Below are 12,776 nucleotides of genomic sequence, written 5' to 3'. Positions count from 1 at the left end.
AGACTTGAGAGGGCTAAGAGGTTGTTAAACTCTTAGACGTTTTTGTAATCTGTTGAGATTATTGGATTAAGTCCTTATTGAAGGCGAAATCACCTTGGTAGGGTGGACTGGAGTAGCTTTGAATTTCAAGAGAACCAGGATAAACTCTTTGTGTTGTTAGTATTTATTTTATGTGTGTAGTGTTGAAAAAGTTTTTAAAATATTGTGAAAACAATTCAAACCCCCTCTCTTGTTTTTCTCTACCTTCATATTTGTTGTTAATCATAACATCATCTTATATCAGATGGATCTTAAGAGTGCATTTCTGAATGGTTACATAACTAAAGAAGTGTATGTATATCAACCTCCAGGTTTTCAGAATCATAAAAACCTAGATTTTGTTTTCAAACTTAAGAAATTATTGTATGGTATGAAACAAGCTCCTAGAGCATGGTATGAAAGACTAAGCAATTTTCTTTTAGAAAATGATTTCACCAGAGAGAAGGTTGATATAACTTTGTTATGTAAAACATTCAAAAATGATATCCTTGTTGTTCAAATCTATATGGATGATATCATATTTGGTTCTGCTAATGCTACTTTGTGCAAGGAATTTGGTAAGTCTATGCAGACAGAATTTGAGACGAGCTTGATGGAGAACTCAAGTTCTTTATGGGAATTTAGATTAAAAGAAGTCCAGAAGGAGCATATATCCATCAGAGTAAATACACTAAAGAACATCTGAAGAAGTTTTACATGTCAGAATGCAAGATAGCAAAGACTCATATTCATCTTACATGTATCCTTGAGAATGATGAGGTAAGTGCAAAGGTAGAGAAAAAGGTATACATAGGTATGATTGGTTCTCTCTTATACTTAACTACTTCTAGACATAACATTTTTTAGTGTTTGTATGCTCACTTCTAATAAGATCCTAGAGAATCCCACTTAACAACTGTTAAGAGGATCTTCAAGTATCTAAAAGGTACAATTAACCTTGGCTTGTGTTATAGAAAATCAAAAGATTACAAGCTAGTGGGTTATTGTGATGCTGATTATGCTGGAGATAGACTTGAAAGAAAAAGCACTTCTAGATTTTGTCGGTTTATGGGAGACAACTTCATCTCATGGTCCAGCAAGTGACAATCAACCATAACACTATCAACTGTTGAAGCTGAATACACTGCAGCTTCTGGATGCAACACTCAATTGCTCTGGATGAAAAGTCATCTAGAATATTTTCATATATATGAGAGTAACATTCCTATTCTCTTTTATAATACTTCTACTATTTGTTTATCTAAGAATCCCAGTTTACACTTTAGAGCTAAACATTTTGAGATTAAACATCATTTTATACGCTACTATGTTCAGAAGGGAATTTTAAACTTAGACTTTATTGATACAAACTATCAATGGGATGATATCTTTCCAAAACCCCTTACTAAAGATATGTTTGTTTTCATTCTGAAGAATTTAAAAATGGATTTATGTCCAGAATGAAAAAGATGACTATCTCATAATGTTTGATTTCTCAGAATGGTTTAATGGGACTTTGAGATATTTTGACTCTGAACATTTGAGTCTTCTGAAGTAAGAAGGTTTCAAAAGTTCAGTAGTATCCAGTCAAAACTTGTTTGGTTAAACGTTCTATTTTCTGGATACTTAACAATCCCTATATTAAATAGATGTCAATCAGTTTTGGTTAGTGGAACAATTTTAAAGATAACTGTCTTGGAAAACTGAACCGTTTCTGAATGACTAAGTGACACATTGGGGGAATAAATTTCTTGGGATTAGGTAAAACCTTCATGTTTTACCCCTTGTCACATTTTATGCACTATTCAAGATTTTATTCATGATTGCGAAATCTTTATATAAACCCACTTCACACACTTTCGCTACATTCACTTCCTACACTTTCTCTCTTTTAAACCTAAAACTCTCTACAAGTTAAAATTTCGTTCTTCATTAACAATGGCTTCTCAACAATAACAACAATCTGCTCAACAAGAACATTAACAACCTCAACAACAAGAGCAAATAAGAGAAGGAATTCAAGAACTTACTCTTTCTGCCCCATTTGATCAGTTAAAGTTTCTCTGTGAGTTAATGGTGGGTGTTGATAACATCAAGGAAAATGAGCATAATTAACAGAAGGTATTAGAACTCAAGTATGGGAAGGTTATTTTGGACGTCTCAAAGGACATGCTTACACTGAGTTAGTGAAACAACTATGGATATTTGCTTCAGCTATGAATCTTTAAGTAACGTCTTATGTGTTAGGGAGAAAGATCACCATTTTTGAGAAGTCCATTGCTAAACTTCTCAGTCACGATGGTTATGGGAAAAGTTTCTTTGAGATGTCGGCTAAGAAAGGTAAAATGGCAGAAATTTCTAGAGTTATATTTTAGGATGGAAAGCCCTCCTCTAACGCTAAGAAACTGTATCATCATCTTAGGAAAGCCCTCAATAACATATATTAGACGTACATGTTGTGATATCTGTCTATTGGAACCAAGATGAACTTGCCCCCTATTCTCTTCAAGTATCTGAGGAAGATGGTTAAGGAAACAAGGAATGGATCCTCTAAGCTCAAAAAATGGATACCTCTGGGAAGGTTAATTTCTAACGTTTTGTTTGAAAGAAAAATAGTACAGAAGCTAATGGAAGTAGGATTGACAAAGCAAGTAGATTTTGAAATTGGGAAGAATTTAAATGTATGTAGTCTGAAGAACATGTCCTTGATCACAATTGTTGTTGACCCTTCAGAGCTTCTGGACAAGACGTATGTTGGTTCTAGAAGAATTTCAGTGGATGACTATCCCCTCTTCTCCAAGGAAGATCCTATAGAGGTTCTAGAATTGTATATAGACGATTTCTTGGCAACAGATGTACCTCTAGTTGCGTTATCTCATGAGGAACTTCCAGATCATCATGTTGATATGTACTCTCTTAATAGAAAGAAGAAACCTAGATCTTCTGGTGAAGGGCCTTTTGGAAATTCCAAACCCCCACCAAAGTTGCTAGGACTTATGGACTTGGACTTCTGAGAGACATAGTGAAACCAGAAGCAAAAATTGTCCATTCTAAGGCTACTAAGCCTTCTGAAGTGACTCCTTATAGGCATCATGGTAGTTTCCTATGACTGAGACTTCTTTTTATTCTGCTAGTTCTGATCTTTCTACTTCATATATTCCTCTACAACCTTCTCCACCACCATACATTCCTTTTGGAACTATAACCATCCCCCCTCCAAAACCATCAAGTGTTTTTGAAACAATCATCACACCTATGCCATTTGTTTCTGTAATACTTCTCATACATATTCCAACAATAGATGAATTAACCACCATCACAACTATTTTAACTTCTTCTGAACCCATAATCATTATACCATCAACATTACTCTACCAAGTCCTAAATCTAAATACCACTTCTGAAATAACCCCCACTATCTCCACTAAACAACCATCTGAACCTTTACCACCACTAACTTATAAACCTACTCCCACTTACCCTTAACCTATAGAAACAAAAGACTATTCTTCTACCTCTGTATTTTCCACACCAACTTCAATGACCCTAATAATTCTAGAAGCTCGTGCCTTTTCAGAAGACACACCAACTCCAACAACTTCATCCCCCCAACCTATCATTGATGAACCTATCATTGACACCTTCATAGAATGAATAAGAAACAATGAATCTTATACCCCTGATTATTCTAACCAAACCATTGAAACTTATTCTGATCCTGAGATACAATATGAACCTAACCCTATCATAAACCCCGAGGAATTTGATGATTTAGTTAGAAACTTTGAGTTAGATGTTGAGATCATTGTTATCCCTGACATAACACATTATCTCTATTTTGACCAAACCTGCTTTCAAACCAACATCCGTCCCATACCCTTGGATGAATTATTTCTGTAGTTTTAAAGTGAGGTTGTTTCCAGAATAAACATTTTCACTGAAATTTTCACTTCTAATGCAAACCTCTCTAAAATGTGTACTCTCTGTAACACTTCAGAAGATGGATTGACTTCATCTCTATGGAGTTTGAGTTTTTGTGCTTGAAGGATGCTCAAAGGAACTTCCATTCCAAATTCTATGGTATTGTTGAACCTTTGCTTCAGAAGGTCCCTCCAATACTTTTCTTCCCTGCACCAGAAGTGAATCCGCCTCCTTAAAAAACTCTGTTTGAACAGCTGACTCTTGCTACTTCTGAGAAGACTTTTGAGGTTGGAAGTGTATCTGGAGTGGCAAAGACTCTGGTTTCTGAAGAAGTCATTATGAAGACCTTAGAAGAGCTAAAGCCTGAGAATGTTGTAGTCAGAGAATGGTTGGACAAGCAGGATGAGATGTTCAAGGCTCAAGCTGGAACAAATAACAAGATTTAAGGGATGCTTTAAGATATCTTATCAAGACTTCCACCCCCTTCTTAAACCTTAGTGTTTTTAAAATTGGTTGCTTTCTTAGTTTAAGCTTTTGTCTTTCTGTTTTTGTACCTCTGCTTCTTTTTAATGAAATGAAGGTTTTGTTTGGTATTTACTTTATCTTTTTATTTGTTTTTGATTAATGACAAAGGGGGAGAAGAGTGATATGAGTTTGATATACCTATTTTAGATTATTACACTCAAACATTTATCTTTAATGTTCTTATTTTTGAATCTGGTAACTTTTGTGGGAACTTTAAATAAGTTCATCATGTTTCAAGTTAACCACATTTTTCAGGAGTTAAGACATTTATCAAAAGACATTAACCAAGTTGATTTGAGTTCAAGTTAACCAGGAATATACAAGTTTTGAACTTAGCTCAAGTCAACCAATCGTATACAAGTTTTGAATTAGGCGAAGTTTTGAACCATGCGTATATTAATTATGATAATAACCAAGCATATACAAGTTCTGACAAATCAAGCTCTGTTACAAGGCTGATAACCAGACTTTCTAATACTCAAAGCAAAGTCAATTCTGAAATACTTATGTAACCAGACTTCTGAGTTTTCTACGCTCTCAAAAGTTATTACTTTCATGCTGATTGCGACATTTTATATGTGTTAAGATTATTTTAAGTCTTAAATTCAGGGGGTAGCTTGTAAACCTAACTCTAAAATTCTAAATTGAAAAATAATTTTAATAGTATAAAATTCATGGGGAGCTTACAAACCTCACTCTGATGTTTTTATGTGATTTAACCAAGTAAAAATTTATTCTTTAAAATACATGGTTTTATCATCATCAAAAAAAGGAAGGTTGTATGAACAAGATTTGATTCTACATCTAGCCTTTAGTTTTGATGATAATAATACATTGTTTCTTAGAGAATAATTTTGTACCCTAATTGTTTTATCTAGTGTGTAGATTTTTCTATCAGGTTCTGATTCTGAGGACTTGGCGTGTGATGCCATCAAATTATGGACTTTACACACGTTGACTTTGAAGAGATACAAAAGTGCTTTACAAGATTATGTCAAGTTCTGGAACGCTCTTAGACAACAGTTCTGATGAACGTTTATGCTGAAGCTTCTAAATGTGCCTCTGATAGAAGAGCATCTAAAGGTTTGTCAAGCTTTCAAGATTTTGTGCTTTCAACAATCTGATTTGTGTAACAAGACTCTGAAGACCAAGTTCTGAAGACTCTGAAGACCAGGTTCTGATGAATTGTGTTAAGACTCTGAAGTCCAGGCTTATGAATTCTCTCTCAACTAGACTCTTGATCCTTCTAAACATGCTTGAACAACATTCATTCTGAAGCCTCTGAAGATTAAAAGATAAGATCAAAAGGTTTTGCATAAGGAAAATAGTACATAGTACAAGATCAAATATTCCTTCCACTACACTGATTTTATGGGATAAGGGTTGTACTATTGTACCATTTTCCTTCCCACTATGCAAGCTCTTATGCAAGGTTACAATTGCATTTTAGTATTCAAATTCTACCCTCCAATGGATCTTTTCATTGTCTATATAAAGGAGACTTGGAAGAATGGACAAGCTGATAATTCATGCTAATTCACTATGTTATACAATTCATCATTTACGTGAACAATATTCTTGTGTATAGAGAAAAGAAAACACACATAGATATTTTTTTGTTACTGTGCGAGAAACTCATTGTACTTAAATTTGTGTAATCTACTTTCTTAGAAGCAACTTGTAAACACATTTCTTGTAATCTTATTGATTGAGTTTTTGATCCTTGAGTGACTAGGGCATAGTCAGAACTACTCGAGAAGAAATTGAAAGGTAGTCATTGTGTGTCTGTAATCAGTTTGGTTATAGTGGATTAAGTCTTAGGTGATAAGGCGAAATAAGCTTGGCGGGTGGACTGGAGGTAACTTAGTTAATAACGAAGCAGGATAAAAATAATTGTTTCATTTATTTTATTTCATTGTGTACTATTTATTGTGTTGGGTTAAAAAGATTTCATTTTAGAAACCCAATTTAAACTCCCATTTCTTGTGTTTCTTGTCACCTTCAATCATTGTAGCTTGGAATAAGTGTTGTAAAATTTATAAGGAGGGAGGTATGGGAATTAGATCTTTGAAATTTCTAAATGATGTTGCCAATCTTCATCTGTGTGTTTCTTTGGTGCAAGAAAATTCCAGTTGGGCTAGACTGCTATCTTCTAGAGTCTTAAGATGCAATAGAGTTATAACTCATCATACTTATTCTTCTCTATGGAGTGGTTTCAAGTACCAACACAATATTGTTAGAGAACATTAGAAATGGTTTATTGGTAATGGTAATAACATGAACTTTTGGTTGGACTATTCGACGAAATCTCCACCGGTTCAAAAATTTAAAATTCATCATAAGTATCACAAAACTCTTACATACAAGGTATTCGAATACTTATACAACACAGTGTTAGAGCAAATTGGTTAATATTGTATCCCTTGGGTTTTGATGATAACAAATTATTTAAAGAAAAATTGGGTATTCTAGCATTTGTTAAAGTATGTAGGATCATATCATTAAGAAAAAAATTAAGAAATGCTTAAGGAATATGAATCTATAGATCAGACTCTGGACACTTCTGAAAACTCTGCCTCTGATAGAGATCCAGACTTTGAAGAAGTCAACTCTGAAGAAAGCCAGCCTCTAGTGACCCAAACTCTGAATCTTTAGAAGCCAAGAAAAGGAATATGATGTGATCATCCTCTAAAGAGTGAAGTTTGAAGGAAAGTCAGCCTCTGAAGTAAAAGCTCTTCAAACGAGGAAACTTTGGTAGACTCATAAGCTTTTTTATCACGTGAAGACTTAAGAAAACATCTTTCTCTTGGTTTTTTGAGCTTCAACGGATCACTCCTCTTACATAAAGGTGTTTGCTTGATGTCTCTAATCAAGTACAAAGGTTAACCAACCTTTTGGTGAAGGTCTTCAATGTCTCTTTTCTCTCTTCTCTATATAAGGAGCTGCATACCTGAAGAAGAAGACCACCATACAATGATACACCATACCACAACACTCTGAAACTTAACAATCAAATATAAGTTTTTTTGTCAATATTGTTAGACTTAGAACATCTTAATACTTGTATATTTTATAAGTTCTTAAGTCTTAGAGTATTTCTAAGTTATATTTTATCTACACCTTTGATTGTATATCAAGTTTAGTTGTTACCCAAATCTCTTAACAATTTGTTATAGAGTAAGAAGTCTCTTTCTTTAGTGCTTGAGCATTTGAAGTCATTAGCTTGTGTGATAGAGCAAGGAAGTCTTGAGCTTGTGTGCTTGAGAAAGGAAGTCTCAAACTTGTGTGTTTTAGCAAGGAAGTCTTATACTTGTGTGTGTAAGCAAAGAAGTCTCTTGCTTGTGTGCTTAAGCATTTGTAATCAATTTGGTTATAGTTAAAATCTCTTGTAAGTACAAGGGGACTGAACTACTCTCAAGTTGTGAGAAGAACCATGATAAATTGCATGTATTCTTGATTTTACTTTATTAGCTTCTGTACTTAATATTCTGTTGCTGTCAACTCTGATCTTCCAAATCAGATTCTAGTTCAGAATCTGAGAAGGTCTTTCATAAGTCAACCAAGTTTTCTTAGTCAGACTCTGAACCAAGTGTTCAAAATCTGGTTGAGAAACATCAGAAGAAAATGTTGAAAAGATTTATGAGAAAAAACAAACACAACTCAATCCCCCGCCCCTCTTATGTATTTCCCACCTTCGGTTGGCATCAGAGAAAGGTATGTGTTAAACATTTAACAGTGGTCTAGAAAAGATCTTGAGAAAAATACATACTTTATTATGGGTGATGGTTTTGAAGTATCTGGTCCTGATGGGGGTCCCACTAATCCTTTTGGTACGGTTAATCATGATTATAATGCCTCTGAGAGAAATAATTATATAGATAGACCTCCCACTTTCAATGGAGATTCCACTGAGTTTAAATGGTGGAAAATCAAAATATATACTCACGTGATAGGTCTTGATGATGAGTTGTGGGAAATCTTGGAAGATGACATTAATATCCAAGTCAATAGTATTGGAATGGTGTCTGACAAAAAATCTCTCACACATGAGCAAAAAAAGATTTACATAAAACACCATAGAGTTAGAGGCATCTTGGTCGATGCTCTACCTCGTTCTGAATATATCAAAATCATTGATAAATATACTACTCAGACCATCTTTAAACCCTTATGTGCTACCTATGAAGGAAAATAACGGGTTCGGGAAGCTATATCTAGTCTTCTAGTTTAACAATATGAGTTGTTCATAATGAAATACAATACGAACAGTGAAACCATGTTCTCAAGGTTTCAAGTCCTTGTTTCTGGACTTCAAGTCTTGAACAAGAGCTACACTACCTCTGATCACGTCAAGAAGATTCTTAGGAGTTTTCCTATCAGATACAGACCTAAGGTAATAGCAATTGTCATGCCCCAAAATTTGCCTCCCCTTTTCATCTTTTCATTCAATCCTTAACTTGCGATTCATCTGCATTCATTCATATGCATCATGCATTCATGTTAATACAATCTCATAGATTCAAAGCTTGTGCTAAATTAAAACTAAGGTTTTGCCTAAGTATTGGAGCCTTGCTCATCATATGGAATGTAAACCCTAATTTCATGCTCTTTTAGACTTTGGTTCAAGAAGGTTACAATCATGACATTCATTTATGCGTTCAAACCCTAACTCTTGGCTTTGATGATATGGGAGCTTGTGACTGGCTTTTAAGTATAGGATGGATCATCTAAGCCCTAATCATTGGCCCATATGGTGAGGACTTGTCTGTAGAGCTTTATGCTTGGATTGAAGACCTCGATTAGATTGGGTGCACCATGAAACCTTAATCAGAAAGCCTTAGTCTTAGTGGGTTTTAATTTGGACTTTCACCTTGTATTGGTTTCAAACCCTAATTCACTAGAGGATGGTTCCTGGTCATTTTTATGCATCATCAACCATCAAGTTTCTTTTAACAAGTTGACTATGGTATTTACATACCTACATACTTGATGATTCATTGAATCCAAAGTTTCATTCAAGTTTTTATTCAATTCACCATTCAAAGTCCTCCTCACAAGGCATGGTTCATTCAAATGTTACAATTCATTAATTTAAGCCCTTGATGTGTACATTGATTCATGCTTCATGGTGCATAGTTTGGCTCATGTTTTATGGTATTCATAGGCCATTGGTTGGTTCCTGATTCTTGAATCTCATTCATAATCCATTTACTCATGACCATTAATGCATACAATAATCAAGATTCAAGGTGATTTAAACATGAATTTTGGAGGGAAAGTTCAAATTGAGAATTAAAGTATTAAATCATTTTTCATTCAAGTTTGTTCATATCACTTACAAATACCATGTTTACAAATGTCTATAAAAAACTACAAAAGGAAATAAGGATTTTTGATAAGGTTGACTTTTAGTCGACTGTTGACTTTTTGGTCAATAGTTGACCAAAGTCAACTCTTCTAACCCCTAAGCCTAATGTCGGTATCCACCTGGACCATTCATCCCATATTTGCATAGGCAAGTTCATTCCTTTATCTACAAGATTCTTCAAGTCATGTATGGTAGTTCATGTCAATCTTGAATCATGACCGATTTCAAGCATACTTCATCCCTACAAGAATACACGTAGCATCAAGTCATTGCGTATCCATTTAATATAAATAGTGAAGTCAGTTCATGAGTCATGTCCACTAGCTTGAACTAAATCATTCATAAAAATATAGGCGACTTAGATTTTTTCACATAACTTGCTCATTAACATTTCAAACTAATGGTTCGTTTGCTTCCCTAATTATTCAAGATCATTAACATGACATTGCCATGATAACACTAGCCAACTAGCACATTACAACAATTCCTCCAATACAAGCAAAGTAGCTCAACTAACAATTCAATTAACATAACCAATTAATTCAAAAACTAACGTTTAATAACAGAAAGTTTTTCTAACTCAACTAACAATTCGTTACAATTTTAACTGACTTTTTTTCCCAATTTTAACTAATTAATCCAACCTATTTTTTTCATCAATAGATTGAGACTTAAATCTCTAATCCTGCTGCACAGTTAAGCTGCTACACAAATCAACTGCAACCTTCTTAATCAGTTTCCTAACTCTATTAATCTACTTAAGTTATGGATGGACACCTCCCAAACTAAGTCAAAGTTGAGTCACTAATAGAGTGACCTCAGTCCAGGACCAGATCCAAATTTCCTCAAACAATGACATGTATTATTTGAGCAGACTACAATAGCAAGCCATGGAAACTTACCCTTAAGCTGCATCCTGCATAACTATCCCGGAGCAAGTCCCTATAGCGGCAGAATCATCAAACTTGTTGACATCTCCATCCCATTCAGACCTCAGTATTTATTTCCAATTCATCCTCAGACCACCTGACAACAAAATCAAAGTGAACCTTAAGATCTGCAGGTATTCATTTCGATTTATGCTTGGCATCTCCATAATCAAACGAGCATCAGAAACTGCCAAGAACCATAGTCCAGCTGGTGTTGTCTTCTCTATTGGATCCTTATGTTATCAGTTTCAATTGCATTGAAAACACTGACAATCCCGCTTTTAACCTGTCAGTTTACATAACAACTCAAAACACATTACAAAAAACTTATATCAAATTAACCTTGAAATGCATGGTTAACACTGACATTACTAACATAACTGAATCAAAAATAACTTTTAACATTGTTAAAACTCTTCAATGATAATTATAAACCCCTTTTTCTTAGCTCAAACTTACCAGTACTTCCATTTAATCTTTGATAGAGGAGGATAAAATGTCAAGTTTATGGTCGCACTGGATAAATGGGATCACTTGATGGAAACTCCGTTAGTATGGCAGTGCAGCAGTCCAGTATGGCTCACTAACTGTCTTGCTACCTAATAAAAAGTACATAATTCTTCATTAGAAATCATCATACGACGTGCTTATTAAAAGAAAGTTTCTACCATAAACATAAACAATAAAGGCCTTAGAATCACATCCAAAAATTAGTCGCTTCACATACTATAAGAATTATTTATCAATTCATTTCCTGAAATACGCGCTTCATTAAAGTATGCAATCAGGCGCCTAATTTCGATAACCGAATCGTCTGCCACCATATATATTTTGTGCCTCTGTTCAGAAGGTTTGAGATTGCAGGTTGTAAAAGTGAAAGTAAAGTGCCAGCAACTAACTCAACATTATTAATCTTACTTCACTATCTAACAACTAATCGATTGTCCGACATTGAGCTAACTACTAAATGACAAGTCTCAATTTTAACATACTAACCTAATCGATACTAACATTCACTTCAAAAACTAACAGTTAAAGTTAACAAATCCTACACTAACATACAACCCTGCATTTATCACGACAACATGTGACTAAAAATTAGACCTGAGAAACTTATTTCATAATCAATGCATAGCAGAAAAATCCAAATCAGTCTATCCTGCAAAGTCCACAACAGAATCAAGCAATTTAGTAGGGTAATTTGTCTTAGCTTACTAACAAATTAACATCCTAACAGATTTTAATTAACTGCAATTAACTAACTACACACAAAACAACCAACCAACAAGCGTATATTCACTAACACATTAACTCACACGCTAACTCATTTTCTTCTTCCACAAAATAATAGAATCACCTAGCAGTTGGTTTAACTCCCAAACTATCTACTAACCAAATTTTAGTTTAACAGTAATTGCTCCACTGGTTAACCAACTCAGTATTAGATTCTAACTCCTTCTAACTAACAAACAGATTTTTGTTCATTTTATAACAAATTAATTTGCAGTGAATTTTAGATTTCATTTAAGCACATTTCTAACAAACTTTGAAGCCTATATAAACACGTCTTAACAGCATTTCACAAGGGTTTTTCATTCTGCAAATTTTCAGATTTGCATCCTCACCTTCCTCTCTCACCATAGCTTTTTCTCCATTGTTGCTTAGAGCTTCACACCGAAGCTCTGAAACAACCAGAGTTGAGCCACAACATCTTCACTCTCTGAACATCACCCTACAACCGACATCAACGCTTCGATTCACGCGTCATCAAACCTCAACATAACTCACGCAAACAGGAGCATCAAAACACATACTTCAATGGATATAAATTCTCTATATCATGGCCATGTGCCCCTTAATGAAAAGCACAGTGCAAATCAGGCTTGTACCACCATGGCAGAGGTTTGGATGTATGCGGAGGATTCTTTGGTTGAATCAAATTATTGCCAACCAGGGAAGGATAAAGTTCTGCATAAGTCATCGGAATGAGATCAAAAGTTACCTTCTTCCTTTCA

The 12,776-nt window shown here is 34.5% G+C and overlaps 1 long non-coding RNA gene across 1 annotated transcript; it reads right to left on the bottom strand.

Annotated features, from left to right (window-relative positions):
* Positions 1–9,740: 9,740 nt before the first annotated feature.
* On the bottom strand, positions 9,741–11,767 carry LOC127106376 (uncharacterized). The gene is made up of 4 exons (XR_007795358.1): positions 11,489–11,767; positions 11,221–11,360; positions 10,735–11,047; positions 9,741–10,073 (listed from the first exon to the last, which is right to left on the bottom strand). It is a non-coding gene; the product is annotated as an uncharacterized LOC127106376 (long non-coding RNA).
* Positions 11,768–12,776: the final 1,009 nt, after the last annotated feature.

The sequence above is a fragment of the Lathyrus oleraceus genome, chromosome 7, assembly GCF_024323335.1.
Source record: "Lathyrus oleraceus cultivar Zhongwan6 chromosome 7, CAAS_Psat_ZW6_1.0, whole genome shotgun sequence".
Classification (NCBI taxonomy): Eukaryota; Viridiplantae; Streptophyta; class Magnoliopsida; order Fabales; family Fabaceae; genus Lathyrus; species Lathyrus oleraceus.
This window is presented reverse-complemented; position numbering and strand designations above follow the sequence as displayed.